Here is a 24,485-nt window from a genome sequence, read left to right as displayed (position 1 = left end):
TACTACCAATGTTTATAATGTCATTTTCCAATAGTGTTGACTTAGTTAAAGACTGTTCCATTTGTTTTTAAACTTTGTTTCAGACTTGGAAAAGTTGTAGACTATAAAAACAAAAAAGAAAGCTAGATTTCATGAACAGATTTTAGTTGCTGGTTCATTTTCTTATTCAACTAAATAAAATAAGCATTAATTTAATATAGGCATTATCTGTAGTACATATAAGTAGATATCTGTTTCTTACAAGTATAAGAGAAATAATATAAAGGGAAACGAGACACTCTATTATAAATACTGAACCAGGAGTACCTGGTACAAATGCTAGGGCTTTCTCTTTTACACCATCATAACCCCACAGGGAGTCAAGGACCCCACCCTCTGTTTGGGGAAACCTTCCAAGCAACCTGGTCTTTTTTTTTTTTTTCAACGTTTTTTATTTATTTTTGGGACAGAGAGAGACAGAGCATGAACGGAGGAGGGTCAGAGAGAGGGAGACACAGAATCGGAAACAGGCTCCAGGCTCGGAGCCATCAGCCCAGAGCCTGACGCGGGGCTCGAACTCACGGACCGCGAGATCGTGACCTGGCTGAAGTCGGACGCTAAACCGACTGCGCCACCCAGGCGCCCGCAACCTGGTCTTTTAACAACAAGGATTTGAGGATACATGGGGCAATTAGGACAAGTGTAGACCAGGCCTGCATCAGGGCCTGTGATCCACAGTCCCTAAGCAATTGTAAGAGAAAGGTCTTCTATAATAACCAGGAAAAACAGCTGGCCACTTCTTTCACACAATTGATGATATATGTTCAGAAAAATGGAGAAGGATGGTTTCAGGCATTGGTTCAACATCTCAGATCTCTCTGGTGCTTAGCCATAGTCTTGCCAAGCCAACTCATCTATTTCTAATCTACCCCCACCTCTCCCACCCTCAACCAGGTCCAACTTACTCTTTTGTCTCCTGTCACTGACTTCTCCAGAGTCAAGCTCTATTACCCTCTCTCTATTACTCCAGACCAGTTGACCCTCATCTAATAAACCCCTAAGGTGGATGCTGAGTCCCATATTTTACAAAGCCAAACATACTACAAATACAAAAATATATATATTGATCAAAGAAAGGAACAAAAAGCACAAATAACAAAATTATAAATGAAAAGAGAGATTTAATGATTAAAAGAGAGGAAAGGTGTTAAATTGTAAGAGATTGCTTTTTATAATTCTATGTAAATAAATATGGAAATCTAGACTCAGTGCATAATTTTGTAGAAAGATACATATTACCAGGTCTGAACCCAACACAACAAACACAACAAAATAACTGAACAAAATACTGAACACAACAAAATAATGCTTTTAGTGTGTGACTTAGGAAGCAAGGGACAATTAAGGAAAATACCACTTTACATATTTTCCCATCCTTTTCTGTCTCTCATGTACCTCTTTCCTCGCTTCTTTTGCTCTGGGATTAAACCTGCAATAAAACATTGGCACTCAAGCCTTGCATCATTGTAGGAAATCCAAGCAAAGACACACAAACACATAACATGTTTAAAAGACACTGTTTTAAAATGTAAGTTTTATTATTATTCAGGTATGATGAGGCCAAAAGATTAGTAGATAATTGCCCCTGAAAAGATAGTTTGTTATTCACAGTGCCCAAGAGGAAGGGAATACCAGGCTATGCAGAGACACACGGGGAAACACCATGGTCAGTCAAGAGGCAGAAGGAGAGGGAGGAAAATGTGGGCAAAAGCCTTTATTGTGATTTCTGCAGGAAGGAATAGGTGAGAAGAGTGTTAATGTGAATAATTTTTGCAGGCTCTAGTCTTTAGAGGCTGTCTCTAGTCTGATACCTAGCCCAGGTTGTCTGATACCTGATACCTGATTTGGGCAAAAGAATAGTGGTCTGGAGTATGAGTCTGATAAAGGAAGTGGTGGGGGTGTGTGCTCTGAATTAATTAGTTCACATGGGAGAGGCATGCTTGCAGGGGAGTCTCATGTCTCTAGGAATTGGATAGTCCTGGGAAGGATAGTCTCTCAGTCTCTCCAAGGTCAGAAAAAGGTCCCAGACATCAAAGCATTGGATATACAGAAAATAAAAAAGTGTGATTAATTGAGGCACTCAGTAACATCCAAAATACTGGACAAAGTTGAAATTTCAAAATGTCATGTAGAATGTTTATAAAGAATATATTTCCTGTAGAATATATAACCATAATTTAAATAATAGTTATAGTTGATAGGTGATAGATAGATAGATGATAGATAGATAGATAGATAGATAGATAGAAGATAGCAATTCAGCTTCTATGCTTTAAAAAGACCATTATGAACTTTTATGAACTTTAAGAATGCACTGCATCAATACACTAGTTATCACAATCACACATTAAATATGGAAGACAAATGGTTCATGCAATAGTTTGGGAAGAGTAAATGCCTTTAGTTCATCCTAGTTACAATCTCGTTTTTAGTTCATGATGAAGTCTTTGTTTGCACTGACATTAATCTGGACTTGATTTATACAAAACAGTCTCCTTATTACTAACCTGATCCTTTTCACTAATCCAACAGATATGCTTTAAAAAAAAAATTGAGGGGCGCCTGGGTGGCGCAGTCGGTTAAGCATCCGACTTCAGCCAGGTCACAATCTCGTGGTCCGTGAGTTCGAGCCCCGCATCAGGCTCTGGACTGATGGCTCAGAGCCTGGAGCCTGTTTCCGATTCTGTGTCTCCCTCTCTCTCTGCCCCTCCCCCGTTCATGCTCTGTCTCTCTCTGTCCCCCAAAAAATAAATAAACGTTGAAAAAAAAATTAAAAAAAAATTGAACATTGACTACCTGGCTCAAAATTACTGCTCTCATAGAAGTAGGAAAAAATAATAAAAATAAATAAATACATGATAAATATATTTCAGGTGGTAAGCCCTACTAGAAAAAAATTAACTGGGATATGAGGAACATCATGTGCTAGGGAGGTAGAGGATTACTATTTTATGGAAAGTGATCAAAGAAAACCTGCTGATAGGTGGGATGAGCATAAACCTGAGGAAATAGAGGAATAAGCCATGTGGCTTGCTTTGGGAAGTAATCCTATCCCTAACCCTAATGCTTTAGGAGGTAGGGATATCAACAAGGGCATCTGAGTTGAGAGCATGCTTGATGGGTTTGAGGAACAGCAAGGAGGTCACTTGGTTGCTGAATGAGCAAGGAGAATGGTTGAAGATGTCGGAAAGGGAAGAAGAAACTGGTTCTTGGAAGACGTTTAAGCCATGGTAAATGTTTGGCTTTGACTCTGAGTGAAATGTGGAGTTGTTTCAGGGTTTTGAACAAAACAGTAGTAACAGGATCAGACATTTAATTTAAAAGATTATTCTGGCAGCCATGTGGATAACAGGCAATAGGGCAGGATGGACGCTGGGAGACCAGTTAGTGAGTTATTGAATAACCCAGGCAAGAACTGGTGGTGGTGACCAAGGTGGTGACCAAGGTGATAATGGTGGAGGTGAAAACTGGTCAGATTCTGAATATACTTTGAAGGCAATGCCAATATGATTTTTTTGATGAGTAGAATGTGGTATGAGAGAAAGAGTGAATAAACATAACTCAAAGATGTTTGGCTTGTGTAACTTAAAGATGAAGTTATCTTCTTTTTTTTTTTTTTGAGGTGGAGGAGGATATAAAAAATGAGAATTTGATGAGGAGGAAGAAGCAAGGATACAGACTTAGGCATGTTAATTTTTGAGAAGTCTGTTAGACACACAAATAGGTATGTCAAATGTATACTTACATAGGTAAGTCTGGAGCCCATGAGAGAAGTCTGCATAATGATGGCTCTGATGCTAGTTGGAGAGATGATGACACTTAAGGAGTAAAAAGTAAACTACAAGAAAAGTGACTAGGACTAACCCATCAGGCTCACCTATATTGGTGGATCTGGGAGAAGACCAAAAAGAACCAGCCCCAGTGGGTAGAAGAAGAATCCAGAGAAGATGGTTTCTAAGAAGGCCAATAAACTATTTTGCCAAAAACAGAGTGATTAATTGGGTAATCTACTACTGATAAGTGAAATGAAAGGACAACTGAAAGCTGTTAGTTTAGTGACATGCAAGTCATCGATAACTTCAACATGAGAAATTGCAGTGCATTCAAGAGAAAATGCAAGGAGAGAAAATGCAAATAGTTTTGTTGGGAGGGAGAACAAAAAATTGATGTATAGCTGTGGTGTAAGAGATAGATGCATCCATATACACTCATACAATACACACATATTACTGAGTATATATGAACACTAAGGGAATGATCCAGCAGACTGTGAAATTGCTGACATCTTCCCACTCTCCTTCTACTACCCAGAACAACTAAAGAAAAGGAGGTTTTTTCATGATCTGTATCTTTAGGGCTTAGTCCAAACCTGTGCTAGATACTCATGCAGTATTAGACTGAATCACCCAGTAAACCTGCTTTATCAACTCCATTCCAATCTTTCAGACGTGGGTGTGGCTTTGTTTTGAAAGGGAAAGTATGCATTAAGTACAGGCCTCTCCATTTGCTTTGTACACTTGGGAGGTTCTGCCCTGTGTATAGAATCCTTCCTGGCTTTTTAATTCTTTTAAGCACAAATGGTTTAATAGTTAATATTCTACGCCAATATGCTTGGAGGTCTCTGGACAGAAAGGTTTATTGAAACCAAATACCATTACAGGGACAGCATTAAGCTCTTTGCCACATGCTCATAGCTCTTTTGATGTTTGCCATATTTTGGCTTTTCTATAAAATTGTCATTTTAATGTTCAGTATTTCAAACAATAACATATAATACCAAACAAAATAGAAATGAAAATGAGATTGTCTTTTATACGTTGACAGTAACTGAATTAAAGGAATGTTGATTTCAGGCAGTTAATGATGACAATTTATCAACTGCTTATTAAGTTCGTGCTTCCTATATGGCAGATTTTGTGCTACCTGAAAGATTCAAAGATTAATTTTAAAAATAGCCTCTGCCTTTGTTTAGTGAGAAAGATGAGGAAACAAAAGCATTTAATACAATAACTTTAATTTATTGGTTACTTCATAAGTTCCAGTGACGATTGTAAATGTGTTCAAGAATTTATTTAATCTTTACAATAACCTTAAAGTACAGGTACAATTGGTACTTTTATTTAATCAAGGATAAAAATGAAACACTGAGAGTTTAGGGACACCTGGGTGGCCCAGTCAGTTGAGCCACCAACTTTTGATTTTGGCTCATGTCACGATCTCACCTTTGAGAGATCTCACTGTTGAGAGATTGAGCACCTAGTCAGCTTCACACTGGGTGTGGAGCCTGCTTAAGGTTCTCTCTCTCCCTCTTCCTCTGCCCCTCCCTCACTTGTGTGTGTGTATGTGTGTGTGTGTGTGTGTGTGTGTGTGTCCGTGTGCACGCATGCACTCTCTCAAAAAATAAAATAAAACATAGTTTAAATAACTTGCACAAGTCCACACAACTCACAAGGGGTGGAGCTCTTACTCCCGTTAAAGAGGCAGGAATAGCCTTGTGGCCCATGCTGCCTCCAGTATAATGTGTTACATATCAAATAAAAGAGGTACAGAAGAACACAGTAGGTATAGAGAAAATGCCCCTAAGCTCGCTTGGGAAACGGCCCCTAAGATAAATCTTAAAGTATGAACCACAATTACTGATCTGAATGAGGAAGTGGAAGAGAGGTGGGGATGTCCTAGATCAAGAAAATATAACGCGAGATGTAGTGTTCTAATGAGTGTAGCAATCTACAGTTAACCTTATTGTAGAATGAAAGTGGGAGGATGAGAGGGAATAAAGCTGAGCCAGAATACAGTAGTCAAGTCTCAAAAAGCTAAGTTAATCAGGTTGGACACCACGAAATGGAGCAGCTGTCTCCAACTGGCTGTTCTGTATTAGGTTTTCTGGGGTAGGGCCAGGAATCTGCATTTTCAATGCATCCTAATAGATTCTGATGCAACCCATTTACTTCAGGGAGTCTCAAGATCTAAGAATTTTTTCAAGCAGGGAGCCAAATATTGTATGTAAATTGGTCACTGCTTAGGGGGAGGATAGCTTTGCAAGGGGACAACTGAAGGCAGAAGGTCAAGGTACGAGGCCAGCACATTTTTTTCTGTCTGAGATACCAGGGTCTGAACTGGGGTACTAGGCACTCTCAAAGAGGAAAAGTCAATTCAAGAAATACTGGCAGGACTTAGTTATTGATGGACAGTGAAGAGTATGGGAGAAGGAGGCACCAAGGACGATGCCCAGGCTTCCGGCCTTGCAAACTGGGGTATTTAATGAAGACAGTAAAGCCAAAGAAATATGGAATTATTTTGAGTCTCAATGCTAGGCAATGTGGAAATGTGAAATAATCTAAAAATATAAATTGATTGTCATATACATAAAAATATTTTGCTACAGAAAGCATAGGCACATGCACATCTAAAGGGAGGGAATGGATTGGATACAAATAAAATACATAGCAGAGCATATGTTCCCACAGACTTATGTGGTGGATTGCATGGTGCTACCGCAGTGCTAAATAAAAAAATCATGCCCAGAGTCAGGCGGTTTCAAGTTGGTCCGTTTAGAACAGAAGTACAGCCAGCGGTCAAGCTCTAAGGCACTGGTCTAGATAATGGTGGGGAGAATATAGACATGATGTACTTAGGGTATTCAGGACTCCAGGCCCATGGGCTGTATTCATAACAGAGACTCAGGCCCGGGGGGAGAAAGATAAACAGATCAGCAAGCTCAGGCAGAAATTCAAATGTGCTGAAAAAAGTGTGATGTGAATTAAAGTGCAAGAACAGTTTTGTAATCATGTGAGAGAATGTTCCAAGGACAAACCAGACTAATTCCAGTTCTAATGCTAATTCCCGCGTCTAATGCTTTGACAAAAATGTCAGCAGCTCTATAAGGCTCGGTCTACAGTCTGAAGTTCCCCTATGACTATAGCTGAGCAAACTGGAATAAAGCAATTAATGGACAGGTACGAGAGTCTTTGTTTCTCCAAAACAGGCATATGTGACAGTAACTGAAATACATTCAATTTATGGGCTTTTTCTTACAGTTACTAATGCTTGTTTCTGACCAGGATGTGAACCATTGAAAGGTATTGACTCCTTAAATATTTTCCTTGGCTAGATTCATATCTAAGAAAGAATTCTTAGATTATGAGTAACAGATTACCTTAAGAAACAAAGAATTTATTAGCAGAGTACTTAATGTCCCATAGGAAAGATATTTTCTGAGCCTGGGTGGCTCCTGAGTTCAAGCCCCACATTGGGCTCTGTGCTGACAGCTTGGAGCCTGGAGCCCATTTCAGATTTTGTCTCCCTCTCTCTCTGCCCCTCCCCCTACTCACTTTCTGTCTCTCTCTCTCAAAAACAAATAAACATTTAAAAAAGTAAAAAGAAAAGATAAGAACTCAAGAGAACAGTTTTGAGTAGAGTGGAGCCATGGTAGTGTAGAATCGAGACAATAAAAACCACATAATTTTATCAGGGTACTGTCACTCAAATGGATGAATTTCATTTTCTAGTCTGTCAAAGTCCAGGGAGAGAGAATCAGAGTAGCATCCCTAAGATAGGTCAGTGCACATTGATTTGCTGTGAAGTACCACCAAACTACACCAAATGGAAGGGATAAGTCATCCAAAGGAATTTAGAATGTTGCTATCGAAAGAAGAGGAAGTAGGGGCGCCTGGGTGGCTCAGTTGACTTGGGCTCAGGTCATGATCTCCTGGGTAGTAGGTTCAAGCCCTGCATCTGACTCTCTGCTGCCAGTGTGGAACCGGCTTTGGATCCTCTGTCCTGCTCTCTCTCTGCACCTCCACCGCTTGCTCTCTCTCTCTCTCAAAAATAAATAAACATTAAAAAAAAAAAAAAAAAGGAACTGGATGCAGGCAGCCAAAAGGAGCAAATGCCCATTATGAGCCTAAAGAGAAAAATTAATTAAGAATCCATGACAAGCTTGAGTATCCTTAAGAGGCTTTTAAATTTGAACAACGAAATCCCAATGAACAAATCATTGTACGTTACGACATGTAAAATCCGTCCACATTGAAGAAAATTCTCGCCGCAAATGTATTAGAGATTTTTAAAATGTACTTATTTGTGTTACTCAGAGTTCTGCAAAAGTTTAATTGAGAGACATTTTTTAGAATTGTAGGGAGAGCACAAATATTATAAATTTGAAAAGTCACATAATAAGAAAAAGCAATTATTTGATTCATTTATCGGCTATGTGAACTTACCTTTGAAAAACTCTATCATTGCCTTTGGAAATTATTATATTTCATTTAAAGATATGTGAAGACACATTTTTAAAAACTGATTTACTGAGTTCAGGTGGCGTTCCTGGTTCTAGTTAATCTATGTCCCTACTCAGAAATTAAAACAGATGAGGCCTTTTTGTTCTCTCTCTTCATTCAATTATCACCACTACAGAGGAGCAGAAATAGCAACAGAGCCTGGGACTCAGGTAGGAAAGATAAAACAGAAAAAAAAATTCTGTTCACATCATAAATCATCATGACATGATTAAGAATATGAGCAGCTCTGAGTAGCTGTCCTTAATGATTAAATATTAATTTCTAAAATCCTTATGGGCTGAAAACTTGAGCACCCTATAGTAATTTTTTTCGTCTATCTTGATATGAATAATGATTGCATAGAGTTTTGTGTGCGTTGCTCAGGACAAAGGGAGGCAAAGGGATACAGAGGGATTCATGTGCTGATCCTGGTCTCTGAGGACCCTGGGTTGCCATCCTGGGTGAATAATCACAAGGTGTTTGAGCCTGCAGAATCTCCAGGAAGCTTTTTACCAAACGTGTGTGTTGTGGCTTTCTTCCCTTGAATGATGCTTATATCTATAAATAAACTTATCTAGCCTCTTTGCGGAGGAGAAGAGGGGATGTATGAATTGAAAGCTGAAGAGAGTAGAAAGGAGGCTCAGAATTTGAATCAATAGCCATCTGAAGCTTTTTCATCATTAGTAGCCCTAGGACATTTGGGATGAGCTCTGAGATTTTTCTGGGCCGAAGGACTTATTACTAAAAAACTCCCCAAATTTCAGATTTTGAAGTTTGATCTCACCAGGTTTCCCTAAAAGTGGTAGGAGAAGCCATCAGCACAAACAGCTGTTATTTCTTTAAAACCTTGATTATTTTAGCAAATGAAAGTATAGCCTTAAAGATTCAAACCCACTAAGAAAAAATTCAAAAACAACCCCCAAATTTTATAGTGAATTTAATGTACCATGTGATTCTTTGCTTTGCAAAATGACAAACCCATATGGTACTTTCCTTCCAAAATGTTCTGTGTATCTCTATGTTTCTTCACTATAAAATGAATTTTGTGTGAAGTATGATAGATGTGGACATTCACATCTAATTCTTTTATGGTAGCATTCAAAGTCATTCATCAAGTGCCAAATATATACCAGGTTTAGAGAAAATAAAAATTAATTAATCTCTTACATTAAGAGCTCGTACTAAAATTGTTGTAGGTAATCATGACTGCAGTGCATTATAACCGAATGAGATAAATGTTTTAAAACATGTTCAAAGTGCTATGAAAGCATGAATGCAAAAGTGATTAATTCTGCCTGAATATTTATTTTTTTTGTCTTTTTAAATGTTTATTTATTTTTGAGAGAGAGAGAAAGAGAGACAAAGGATAAGCAGGGGAGGGGCAGAGAGAGAGAGGGAGACACAGAATCCAAAGCAGGCTCCAGGCTCTGAGCCATCAGCACAGAGCCCGACGCAGGGCTCGAACTTGTGAATCGCCAGATCATAACCTGAGCCAAGTCAGATGCTTAACTGACTGAGCCATGCTGGCACCCCATGCCTAAATATTTAGAAACAACTTCATGAAAGAGATGCCATTTTATTTATTTATTTATTTATTTATTTATTTAATTTTTGAAATGCCATTTTAAATAGACTTTTAAAGAATAAGTAAAAATACGCCAAGTAGCAAAGTGTGATAAAGGTATTCAAAGTTCAGGAGAGAGTAGAATATCTTCACGTGTTTGTGGAATTGGCAACTAACTGGGATTGGCTTGTCCAAGCGATGCTAAGAGGAAAATATTAAGATATGTCTAAAAGAAGTAGACTAACAGCAGATTTTGTGACTTAGAGTGCCGTGCCAAGGACTCTGCAGAATCAATTCCTTGTGATACTTTGAAGTACCATAAAGAAGGAAATGACTAGTATTTTAAACTGGTATCATGGATAAAGTGAGCTCATCCAGATGATAGGAGTTGTAGTCATCTAGGGCAGGAGGACGAGTACAAACCATGGTCTGTAGACCAACTCTAAAGTGCTGCCTGTTTTTATGTAACCTGCAAGCTAAGAACAGGTTTTTATATTTTTAGATAGCTAAAAATTTTTTGAATAGAATAATGTTTCATGATGTGTAAAATGCAGAAGTTATATGAAATTCAAATTTCTGTGTCCATAAATAAAGTTTTATTAGAGCTCAGCCATGTTCATTTACATTCCGTATAGTCTACAGCTACGTTCACATTACAGTGACAGAGTGGAGTATTTTGGGACGAGACCATACGATCCACAAAGCCTAAAATATTTCTTACCTAGCCATTTACCAGAAAAGTTTGCTGACCCTTGATCTAGGATATAAACAAACTGGATGGCTAAGTCCAATATGAGTTACATTCAGAGAGATTCTACCACAATTGGTAAAATAGCGGCATCACCTAAAAATATTAATTGCTCTAAATATTAACGTAGTTCAAGTTCTGGTAGCTGATAAAAATCTCGAATAGAGAAAAATATTACTACAGTAGAATATTGAGAAACTGGTAACAAGCAGATAACCTCACTCTCCTTTTTCTTTTTAATACCACAATACCAACTGAAATGATTTTTTAGAAAAGAACATTAAAATATTGGAAAATCCCATATTGCACTGAAAACTTGAGGAGGAAGCTAGCTCTATGGGACACATTTTGAGGAATTTCTGACAGAATGTTTTGCGAACAAGACTAAAGGAAGCCAGATAGAGTCATCAGCTTTGGGAGCAAGCAACAGCTTTGGGAGAAAGTAATATTCATTGGTGGGAAGTAAGTAGGAGAGACCTTTCGAGGAATAACGATTAAAGGCACAAGCTTTGATGTCAGCTGCATCTTCACAATATACCTCTATCTCTGTAACTTCACTCATTAAATACAGATGTATGTATTTATATATGTATGTGTGTGTGTGTATATATATGTGTGTGTATATATATATATATATATATATACACACACCAACTGTATACCAGGCTATTACATATTTTACAAGCTTAACATCCCTAAGCCTGTTTAAACCAGTACCCTATACTATAAAAATCAAATAACTACCACCACCACTCTGCAAACAGAAAAATAGATGCTTCGCTGCCACACAGTGCTTGCTTTGTGCTTAACATCTTTCTAAGCACCTTGTATAAAGTTGTCTCCTCTTATCTGCAGGAGATACGTTCTAGTGGATGCCTGAAACCACAGAGAGTACCTAACCCTATATATCCTATGTTCTTTCATATACATACATACCCATGCTAAAGTTTAACTTATAAATTAGGCACAGGAAGAGATTAACAACCACAATAATAAGTAGAACAATTATAACACTATGCTGTAATCAAAGTTATGCATATGTGGTCTCTCTCTATCTTAAAACATCTTACTGTATTATACTCACTGTTCTTGTGATGATGCAAGATGATAAAACGCCTTCACCCTGAGATGAAATGAGGTGAATGATGTAGGCACTGTGATGCAATGTTAGGCTACTGCTGACCTTCTGATGATTCACTAGAAAGAGGATCCTCTGCTTCCAGACTGTGGTTGACCCCAGGGAAAGAGAAACCATGGATAAGGGAGGACTACTGTACGGATTCATTTCAGTCTTCATGACATCATTTTATGGATGAGAAGATCAAAGAACAGAGAGGTTAAACAAATTGCACAAGTGTCCACAGCTTGTGACTGCAGAGCTGTGGCCAAAAATCAGTCTGTCTACAGTCCTGCTCTTAACTACTTCACTGTACTATTTCTCCAAATAAAATAAAATATGTAAAGCAGCATGATGTCTATGTTTTGTTTGTTCAATAAATGGTGGGTATAACTATAGTCTCTGGAAATCATCTCAATATAGAAGTTATATGTAACATATATATTATAATATATAATAACTATTACATTGCTGAATTGATATCATTTACCTCAAACAACGCTCCAAAGTAAAATTTGAAAGGGGTAATTAACACAACGTAGGTGGACAGTAAGGGAATCTGAACAGAACGTAACCATGGAGCCTTTTGGAGAATACTGGTCTGCATATTCAAAAATGAATAAAGAGGAGAAAAGAGCCTTGTATCATCTTTGAAATTAAAGAAAACATTTACTTTATTAAATAAGAGCTAACAGATTAGAGGAATTGACTGAACAAAGGGGACAGCGTAAGAAAATGCCACAGGAGAATTGAAAATACTTTTCAAAAGATTTTTCCCTGTTTAACACTATGCATCAAGATAAATTTCTAGTGGAAGAGTGATTTAAGTGAAAAAGGTAAAACAATAAATAATGCATAATAGAATATATATGCAACAACATCATTTTGGAATGGGGAAAACTTTCTGTAACTAATACCAAAACAAACACTATAAAGAAACATTTTATATTTGAACCAATTGAAAAACAAATGAAAACCTGAGAAAAATAATGGTAATCTATATGGAAAAAGATAAGTCACATAGGCTGCTTTCTACCACAGGGCCTTTGCATATGCTGTTCTCGCTGCTTGTTACTGCTTCTTTATATCATCCTTTAATCCTTAGCTGAATTTTCCACCATTTATTTTAACATCAATTTCAGAAAACTTCCAATGTAAGATAATAATAATTTTATTAGTATATGAAATAGAGGCTTTTAAAGGCCCAGCCCAGTCTTGACTCCAGTAGGCCCATATTTCTCATCTCATTGATCTCTTTTTTTCTCTTTTGGTGTTTTTCTGTACAGAGACACCTTGGAGATATTGCATGTTTAATTTCAGACCACTGCAGTAAAGTGAATATTACAATAAAGTGAGTCACAATAATTTTTTGGTATCTCAGTGTACATAAAAGTTATGTATACACAGTACTGTAGCCTATCGAGTGCACAGTAGGAATATGTCTTTAAAAAACAATGCACGTACCTTCATTTTTAAAATGCTTTATTGCTAAAAAATGCTAATCATCATCTGAGCCTTCAGCAAGTCATAGCCTTTTTGCTGGTAGAGATCTTGACTCAATGCTGACGGCTGCTGACTGATCAGGGTGGTGGTTGCTGAAGGCTGGAGTGGCTCTGGCAATTTCTTAAAATTAGACAACAATGAAGTTTGCCACATCAATGGACTCCTCTCATGAATGATTTCTCTGTAGCATGCAACGTTGGATGGCATTTTACCCACGGAAGAACTTCTTTCAAATTGGAGTCAACCTACCCAAACCCTGCTGCTGCTTTATCAACGAAGTTTGTGTGATATTTAAAATCTTTCTTGTCATTTCAACAATCTTCATAGCATCTTCACCAGGAGGAGTTTCCATCTCAAGAAACCGCTTTCTTCACTCATCCATAGCAAGCAACTCCTCATCTGTTAAATTGTTATCATGAGAATGCACCAATTCAGTCACACCTTTGGGCTCTACTCCCAGTTCTCTTGCTATTTCTACATCTGCAGTGACTTCCTCCACTGAAGCCTTGAACGCCTCAAAGTCATCCATGAGGGTCAGGATTCAATGTTTCCAAAACGCCTGCTCATGTTGACATTTGGACCCCTTCTCATGAATCACAGATGTTCTTAACAGCATCTAGAATGGTGAATTCTTTCCAGAAATTTTTCACTATACTACGCTGCCCAGATCCATTAGAAGAATCACTATCTATAACAGCTATAGCCTTGTGAAATGTATTTCTTAAATAATAGGACTTAAAAGTCAACATTTTACTCCTTGATCCATGGGTTGCAGACTGGATGTTGTGCCAGCAGGCATGAAAACAGCGTTAATTTCATTGTATATCTCCAGCACAGCTTTTGGGTGACCGGATGCAGTCATTGTCCATGAGCAGTGATCTTTTAAAAGAAATTTTTTTCTGAGCAGCCGGTCTCAATGGTGGGCCTAACATATTCAGTAATTCATTAGAGTAGATTAGGCATAATTCTTAAGGGTCCCAGGATTTTCAGAATGGTAAATGAGCATTGGCTTCAACTTAAAGTTACCAGCTGCATTATCCCTAACAAGAGAGTCAGCCTATCGTTTGAAGGTTTAAAGCCAGGCATTTCTCTAACCATGAAAGTTCTAGATGGTGTCTTTTTCCAAAATAAGACTGTTTGTTCTGCATTGGAAATCTGTCGCTTAGGGTAGTGACTTTCATTGACTTTCTTATCTAGAACTTCTGTATCACCTCCTGCAGTTTCTTCCTTAGCACTAGCTGCTTCACCTTGCATCTTTATGTTATGGAGATAGCTTCTTTCCTTAAACCCCATGCCCTACCTCTGTTAGCTTCAAACTTTTCTTCTGAAGCTTCTTCAACTCTTTCAGCCATCACAGATTTGAAGAGAAGTAGGAGCTTGCTCTGTACCGGGCTTTGGCTGAAGACAATGCGTAACTGGTTGGATCCTCTACCCGGACCACTAAAACTTTGTCCATATCAGCGGTAAGACTGTTTCCCTTTCTTGCCATTCATGTGTTTGCTGAAGCAGCACTTTTAATTTCCTTCAAGAACTTTTCCTTTTTCACTTACAACTGAATCTGCCTATCTCCGCTTTTGACATGGCTTCCTCACTAAGCTTAATTATACCGAGCTTGTGATTTAAAGTGAAAGATGTGTGACTCTCCTTTTCACATGAACACTTAGAGACCTTTGTAGGGTTATTAATTGACCTAATTCAATTTTGTTATGTCTCAGGGGAATAGGGATGCCTGAGGAGAGGGGAAGAAATGGAGAAATACCGTGGAGAAGTCAGAACACACACATTTGTTAAGTTCACCATCTTATATGGGTGTGATTTGTGACACCCTAAAATAATTCTAATAGTAACATTAAAGATCACTAATCCCAGGGGCGCCTGGGTGGCTCATTTGGTTGAACGTCCAACTTCGGCCCAGATCATGATCTCACAGTTAGTGAGTTTGAGCCCCGTGTCAGGATCTGTGCTGACAACTTGGAGCCTGCTTCGGATTGTGTCTCCCTCTCTCTCTGCCCCTCTCCAGCTCATGCTTGCACTCTATTAAAATGTATTAAAAATATATATATTAAAAAAAAATCACTAATCCCAGACCAAAGTAGGGCTGCCACAAACCTTCAAAAATTAAAAAAAAATGTAATAAAGCACAATAAACTAAAGTGAAATAAAATGAGGCATGTCTATGTTTGAAATATTTACTACATTATTTGGAGTTCGTTACAGTAATTACCATTTACCTAACATATGTTCCAACCCTGTATGTTAGGTAATAATGTCTCATTTTACAGATAAGGAAACTGAGGCCCAGAGGAGTCAGGTAACTAATTATAAAAGGTTCAAAAGCACCACAGCTTGGGTACTTCCCACTCAGTTATATTTTGTTTTGTATAATTTCTAGTTAGTTCATCTGCTCATTTTATGACAAATTAGGAGTGAGCCCTTTGTAGATGGAAATATTAGCAGTGCTCAGTTTTGTCCTTCATAGCACCAAGCACAGCTGTGAGAACTTAATTATTCATAAAATGCTCTTACATGGTAAGGACATATTTTGTTGAAAGTTTGACATTTGGGAAAGGAGCCACTAAATATACATTTATAATTAAAATATGAAAATATACTTTCAGGCTTAAAATATGCAATTTTGATTGATATTAGCGTAGTAATCTTTCTGGTGTCACAATACTTTAAAGGGGAAATATTTACAAGAGTTTATAACATGTATCATTACTACAGAGTTAAATGCAGAGTATACTCCTGTGCTTATAGATTTAATATTGACTGAAGTACCTACTCGTGGTCAATTAGATTATCTATGGTACAGATTCATGGGATGGTTGTTTGTCCGGAGTTCCAAAGTTCAAACTGTTTTTCTTTAAGTTGCAAACTTCCCCTGAGCACTTTGCATTTTACAGACCAAACAAACCGACTCAGATAAGATGTTGGCTGCTCTCTAGGGAGTTCCTGAAGGCAATGGTGTGTGATACAGCTCTGCTTACTTTTGATGAATTCCTCCACGAAGAACATGTTTTCTCCGCCTTGCCTGTGGCTGATACCACCAGGGAGCAATTCCACTGTCACTGATGAATGCTAGCTAGGTCAGACCTTGTCAGTGCAGATGAAAGTCTTGTGATTAGTATTCTGTACCTTCTTACTAATGAACCTTCTAATCATGAAATCTGTCTGTACTTATAATGTTCTCCTAACTGCTAAGTGCCCTTGAAAGGTTAAATAAGTGGGAAATAGTACCATTGTTTTTCTTTACTTCCAAATTAGTTTCGGACTTGCTGTTTATGACTCGTAGGGTAAGAACTGGTCATCGCTATGACAATGGTTATACAATTACAGCATGAAAACAGAAGTTACAAATACACAAAAACATGTGCAATCATAATTTTAAAATGTTTTTGGAAACATTCACGCTTCTTGGAGAACATTTTGACAGTAGAAAAAATATAGAAGAATATTTGTGCCAGACTTTGCTAGAAAAGCATTTAATTGGAAAAATATATAGGTGAAGAATGTTTCGCACCGACAAGAATTTAAAAAGTGACTTCGAGGTCAACGTTTAAGGAAAAATCATTCAATATTACCTGACTAGCTTTTGCCTTAAACTCAAAAAGGTATATATTCTTAACTGCACAAGGATTTATTTGTAACTGCTGGAGATCATTTGCATATTTCAGTAAATCTAAGACATCATCAATTGTAAGGTATATCATTATTTTATACATGACTAAGAAATAAAAAAGAGTGCCAATTAAAATATGACAAGATACTGATTGTAAGTCACATCAGAGATGTTCAAATGTAAAAAAAAAAAATACTTCTTAGAACTGATGAAATGAGAATAACTGGAAAAAAAACATGGATACTAGATGGTACAGAAAACCTTCTATGGTGGCATCATCTTTCCTGACCAACATTTCAACCAAAACTTGTACATCCAAGGCATAAAACTGAGTAGAGTCTATCTGAATTTCCACATCCTTGTTTCTATTAGTTTTGTTTGAGGAGTTACTCTACTCAGTTCTGTTAATAAAATGCTAGTAATTCATTCCATTAGGTGATTCAAGGGTCTGGAAATTTCTATTAAAAAATCAGATGGTAAATATTTTATGGTTTGTGAACCACACAGTCTCTGATGCAACTACCCATATTTAGCCAGTGTAGCACAAGAGAAGCCATAGACCATTATTTACAGGGGCGCCTGGGTGGCTCAGTCGGTTGAGCGTCTGACCTCAGCTCAGGTCCTGATTTCACAGTTCATGGGTTCGAGCTCTGCTTCAGTCTCTGTGCTGACTGCTTGCTCAGAGCCTGGAGCCTCCTTCTCTCTCTGCCCCTCCCCTGTTCACACATTGTCTCACTCTGTTTCTCAAAAATAAATAAATGTTGGGGCGCCTGGGTGGCGCAGTCGGTTGGGCGTCCGACTTCAGCCAGGTCACGATCTCGCGGTCCGTGAGTTTGAGCCCCGCGTCAGGCTCTGGGCTGATGGCTCAGAGCCTGGAGCCTCTTTCCGATTCTGTGTCTCCCTCTCTCTCTGCCCCTCCCCCGTTCATGCTCTGTCTCTCTCTGTCCCAAAAATAAATTAAAAAAACGTTGAAAAAAAAAATTAAAAATAAATAAATAAATAAATAAATGTAAAAAAAAAAATTAAAAAAAACCTTTATTTACAGACATTAAAATTTCAATTTCATATAAGTCTTGTATCAAAAAAAATTTATTCTATTATTTTTAAAAAATCTCTTAAAAATATAAAAATATTCCTGGGACCTCTTCTGGGAAAATGGAGGAGACGTACTTTCCCCTACTCCTTCTGCTGCTAATTACAACTTAAAACCTTGGGCACTGTATGTAAAGCAAACATAAAGTGACTCTGAAAGATAGAGGGAAGAAAGCAGACTGACAAGCTTACTCAAGCCTTAAGAAATGACACAATGATTAAGTTTCTTGGGTACTTTTGTTTTGTTCTGTTTTGTTTGGCATGATATATCCCAGACTTGGGACTGAAAAAGCCAGCAACTCAGAAATGCCAATGGATGCAAAAACCTGTGGTCCCACTTCTATCTGTTCCAGCAAAGGGCAAATGGGAGCCTCGCCTTCCATTCCATCAGGCTGTAACAAGTCACCCCAACGCTTCTGCTGCAGTTGTCAGAGAAGGCTAAACAGGGAAAGAGGGTGTATACCCACTGCGTGGTAACAGACCCTTCCCCATATTGCCAATGAAGACTGTGTGGGGAACCTGGATTTCCAACCACATTCAGCAGTTATGAAGCATCCCTCCCCACTGGGGTGGTATCATAGGAACCTTACAGAAAAGTTAGAACACTTGCCACTGCCCAGAAGTAATGAGACCACTCCCACTGCTCTAGTGTTAGTGAAGGCCACATGAGAGCAATAAGACATTTCTTCCTCTCTCAGCCAAAAAGGTACAACACTCTTGGATGTCAACGGAGACTGAATGAATAACCTAGACTTCTACCCACCTGACATTAATTACAGTACACCCAACCCTTTCCCATGCAGTAGTGTTAGAGGAAGTCAGCTAGCACAGGTTTGTTTGTTTTTTTTTTTAAGTTTATTTGTTTATTTTGAGAAAGAGAGTGTGAGCTGGGGAGGGGCAGAGAGAGAGAGAGAGAGAGAAAGGGAGAGAGAGAATCCCAAACAGGCTCAGTGCTGTTTACGCAGGGCCTGACATGGGGCTCCATCTCACAAACTGTGTGATCATGACCTGAGCCTAAATCAAGAGTCAGATGCTTAAGTGACTGAGCCACCCAGGCGTCCCACTCACACAGAAGTTTTAAGTAAGACCCAGAATCTTTTAATTTTTAAAAAAAAAATTTAAAAATAAATGAATAAGACCCAGAATCTCTTAACATAATGTGCAAATTTTGGGGTTTCAATAAAAAAAATTACTCACTATAGTGGGAACCAGAAAGATCTCAAACTGAATGAAATAATAATAATAATCTGTGAATGCCAACACCAAGATGAAAGAAATGTTAGAATTACCTGACAAATATGTTAAAGTAGTCATCATAGCAATGCTTCATTGAGTAATTACAAATATCCTTGAAGCAAATAAAGGAGTAAGAGTCCTCAGGAAAGAAATAAAAAGTCTTAGTAAAGAAATAGAAAATATAAAGAAGAACTGAATAGAAATTTTAGAACTAAATATACCATAACCGAACAAAAACACTACAAATAAATCAAAATGGAATTACAAAAAGTGACCTACAACAAGACAGAAAAAAAAGGAAAAAGAGAAATAACAAACAGAAAACAAAAAGTATAATGGCAAATCCTAATGTATCAATGATTATGTTAAATATAAATAGACAAAATACACCAACTAAAAGACAGAAATTCACAAAATGAATCTAAAATCATGACTAAATTATATGCTCTCTCTCTTTCTATAATAATACAGGCAGATTGCAAGCAAAAGATATAAAATGATATATAATGCAAACACTACTTAAAGGAAAGCAGAAATGACTATATTAATTTTATTTAAAATTGACTTCACTGGGACACTTGGGTAGCTCCGTTGGTCAAGCATCCGACTTCAGCTCAGGTTATGATCTCATAGTTTGTGAGTTCGAGCTTTGCGTCGGGCTCTCTGCTGAGAGGTCAGAGCCTGGAGCCTGCTTCAGATTCTATATCTCCTTCTCTCTCTGCCCTTCCCCCCACTTGTTCTCTCCTTCTCTCTCTCTCTTTCTCTCAAATAAATAAATATTAAAATAAAAGTAAGATTGACTTCAAAGCAAATTACCTGAAAGAGGAACATTATATATACCAAAAATAAAAATACGGGCAATCCTAAATGTATATATACCAAAAATCAAAGTTGCAAAATAGGTAAAGCAAAAACTGATAAAGCTGAAAAGACAAACAAGTGTATAATTATAGTTGGAGACTTCAACACCCCTTTATTAAAAATTGTTACAAAAACATACACAGAAAATCAACAAAGATACAGAAAAACTCAACAACATGATAAACCAGCATGATCTAAGTTACAGATTTACAGAACACTTCACTGAACAGCAGAACACACATTCTTCTCAAGCTCACATGGAATACATATCAAGATAGACCATAATGTAGGCCATCAACAACCTCAATAAATTGAAAATAATTAAAATCATATACCTTATTCTCTAACCATAAACCAAAAAAAAAAAAAATCAAACTAAAAAAAAAAAATCTGTAACAGAAAGTAACAGTAAAGTCTCTATACTTAGGGGCGCCTGGGTGGCGCAGTGGGTTAAGCGTCCAACTTCAGCCAGGTCACGATCTCGCGGTCTGTGAGTTCGAGCCCCGCGTCAGGCTCTGGGCTGATGGCTCAGAGCCTGGAGCCTGTTTCCGATTCTGTGTCTCCCTCGCTCTCTGCCCCTCCCCCGTTCATGCTCTGTCTCTCTCTGTCCCAAAAATAAATAAAAAACGTTGAAAAAAAAAATTTTTTAAAAAAAGTCTCTATACTTGGACACCATAAAACATCTAATGTTGCCGTCTTGCCAACTGGCTGGTTTCCTCATAGCATGTTTCAGTGTCGTTCTCCACTGCTGTCATTTGGGACTTGCAGGAGTGGCAGTAACTGGAGAGATAAACTTTGGTGAATGGGAGCTCATGTTGTTGGGACGGTGAATTGCTTTCATCCCTGTACCCAAGGCTTCCCTATTCCTGCAACCATTTTACTAGCGCTGGCGAGGCTGATGACAGAGGCTGATTGATGACAAGTGGGTTGTCATTTTATCTATTCAGTGTTTCTTCAATAGTGGATCCTTTTAGATCGTGATTTACAAATATATTGATAACCTATTGCTATGTAACGAAGTCCTCTAATACTTAGCAGCTTGACACAACAAACATTAATTGTCTTGCCTCATCTTATGTTTGGAAATCCAAAAGCAACTGCTTCTGGTTAAGTGTCCCTCAAGAGATTGCAGGAAATTTGTTGCCTAGGGTTGCAGTTTGGGTATATATTCACATGGCTGTTGGCAGAAAGCGTTTTTCCTCACCACATGGACTTTCCACTGTTTCCTATTTCTTCATGATAAGGCATCTGGCTTCCTCCAGAGAGAGTGGTACAAGACAGAAGAAGCAGAAATCTATAGTGCCTTTTATAAACTAGTCTCCAAAGTTTTACATCATGACTTTTCCTTTATTCTATTCATTTCTTCTATTCATTTGAAGTGAATCCAGCCCAAACTCAAGGACAGGAGAACAAGGTTCTACTTCTTGGAAGAGAAGAATCAAAGAATTTGTGGATACTTGAAACCACTCTCACAAGTGGTACAAAGATCTTTTTATCATGAGCCCACTTTCATAGGCGCTCATTCTCTAACCTACCCTACCTCTTTGTTCAAGTCTGTCAGGTTCTCTGGGAAGCAGACGCAAAGCTGGAGTTAGGAGGGGAAAAAAATGTTGAGGGAGGAGAGATAACATCTGTGAAAGACAAAAGGGAAAGACAAAATTTGGCAGAGACAAAAATCATGATGCAGAACTGACAAATTGCCAACTCAATGAGGAGTTCTGGAACAAAAAACTCATTAAAAGAACCCATAAGAGTGATCTTACTTGGGCAGAGATGGCCAGATCTATTTTACTCAGTCATTAGCTTCCCTGAGAAGAGCGTAACTTTGGCTCAAAAGTTGAGGCAGAGGGGCATCTGGGTAGCTCGGTCAGTTAGGCATCTGACTCTTGATTTTGTCAGGTCATGATCCTAGGGTTGTGGGACTGGGCCCCGTGTCAGGTTCCATGCTTAGTGTGGAGATTCTCTCTCTCTCTCTCTCTCTCTCTCTCTCTCTCTCTCTCTCTCTCCCTCCCTCTCCCCCTCTGTCCCCCTCTCATATATATATATATATATATATATATATATATATGTTGAGACAGAGATTGAATAAGTAAGCAGCTATAGATCATCAGCTAACCATATCCTAGTAGCATCAGGAGGAACATGTTTTACTCCCACCTGGGTGGCTCTTGATAATACCTTGACCTATCTTGATGGTTAATGGGCAAGTGTAACAGCTATGCCCTAAGAAGGGCATGGTGAGCCAAGGGCTCAGAGCCTTTATAGATGAGGATCTGGGTCTTACCAGCATTAATACATCTAGAAGAGCTGAGGGTGAGGGTCATCTAAAATTCATAGTAGAAGAGAGAAATTATGAAGATCGGCTCTATCCCTGTGATTAGCTGTAGTGGAAAGTGCTCTGGTTAGTGCCACTCTTTTCTCCTTAACGATTCCTCCAGAAGAGGCCCCCTAGGATCCTGGAGAAGCTGTTCCTAGAACTTATATAAAAATGTGGATCATACCATCCCCAATGCTATGAAAGATGAATTATAAATGACATGGGGTATCTGTGCCCTCTGGCCCTGCTGTGCTGTTACCACAAGGTAACATTTCCATTTCAAAAGTACTGCTGCCCCCCCAGACCTTGTAAGTTGGTGTTTCTGATGGAATCTTGTTCATGATGAGCAGCCCTGGAAGCATGATCATTTAATGATTCACAGCCAGATGCTCCCTCTCTATCAGGCCCAGTAGCCCATCAGGATTTATTTTCCAGGAGTTGTGTAATTCTCCACTGCAGATGGCCTGACCTTGCTCCAGAACTCCAAAGGCTTGCATTGTGATTCTTTTTCTTCCTTTTCTTCCTCCCTTCCTTTTCCTTTCCTTTCCTTTTTTCTTCTTTCTTTCACTTTCTTTCCTTCCTTCTTTCTTTCCTTCCTTCCTTCCTCCCTCCCTCCCTCTCTCTCTTTCTCTATTTTTTAATGTTTATTTTTGAGAGAGAGAGAAAGAGAGCAGGGCAGGGACAGAGAGAGAGAGGGAGACAGAGGATCCAAAGCAGGCCCTGTGCTGATAGCAGAGATCCCCACGTGGGGCTCAAACTCACAAACAGTGAGATCATGACCTGAGCTGAAGTCAGACGCTCAACCAACAGAGTGGCCCGAATGCCCCTGTGATGCTTAAACCGGAATTTGGCCAGAGAGTCTTTTCCCCATTGTGTATCCCACAGATACATCCAAAATAACATGCTTTGCTGAATTGTTTGGCCCAAGCTGCAGAGTTAGTTGCATCATTTCCTCGGCTTGCTTCAGAACACTTTTCTGCTCTGGGCCCCACTCAGAAGTGTCAGTCTTTTATGTCACTTAACATACAGGCTGGAGCCATATTCCCATCTGTCAAATAGTCTGTCCTCAGAAGCCGGGGAGGTGTCCCATGCATTGTACTTTATTCTTCATAATGGAAGATACAAGACGCAGGAATTTGTCCTTTACCGTGGAGAGGATATATTGACATGCCTCAGATGACTGGAACTCTAAAAATATTACTTATGTAGCAGATCCCTTAAATCTCGTAGCATTTATCTACCTCTTAAGTAAATGTATCTTATCAACGCATCTAAAGTACTGGCCATTTCTTGCTCATCCAATATGATTAGACTAGTGTCCTCTATTTAGTGTACCAGGGTGTTGACACAGTTCAGATCTTTTGGGATTTAAATTATGATAGATGATAAGAGAGTTAATCTAGTCCTCAGTCAAAATTGTTAATGCATACTTCTGTCCATTCCAAGTGAATATCTGATCCAATTTTTTAATGTTTATTTATTTTTGAGAGAGAGACAGAGTGTGAGTGGGGGAGGAGCAGAGAGAGAGGGAGACACAGAATCCTAAGCAGGTTCCAGGCTCTGAGCTGTCAGCCCAGAGCCCGATGCGGGGCTCGAACTCACGAACCTCGAGATCATGACCTGAGCTGATGTCGGTCGCTTAACTGACTGAGCCACCCAGGCGCCCCTGATCCATTTTTCTACTAAGGATGCAAAAAAATGTGTTTGTCTAATAAATCTACCTAAGTTCTTTTTTTCCCCTGTCAAACATTTTTTTATTTCTTTTCTAGTATCGTGTTTTATTTCATGTATCGTGTACAGTTAACATACATACAGTGTTATATTAGTTTCAGGTGTACAATATAATGATTCAACACTTGTAACAGTCCTTAGTACTCATCACAAGTGTACTTTTAATCCCCTTTATCTATTTTACTCATCCCCACCCCCACCCCCCAATCTCACCTCACTAGTTTGTTCTCTGTATTTAAGTTTCAGAATTTTTTCTCTTTTTTTTCATTGTTCATTTGTCTTGTTTCTTAAAGTGCACATATGCGTGAAATCATATGGTATTTGTCTTTCTCTGGTTGACTTATTTCACTTAGCATTATAACCTCTATATCCATCC

This window comes from Prionailurus bengalensis, chromosome E4 (genome assembly GCF_016509475.1).
Source record: "Prionailurus bengalensis isolate Pbe53 chromosome E4, Fcat_Pben_1.1_paternal_pri, whole genome shotgun sequence".
Lineage (NCBI taxonomy): Eukaryota > Metazoa > Chordata > Mammalia > Carnivora > Felidae > Prionailurus > Prionailurus bengalensis.
This window is presented reverse-complemented; position numbering follows the sequence as displayed.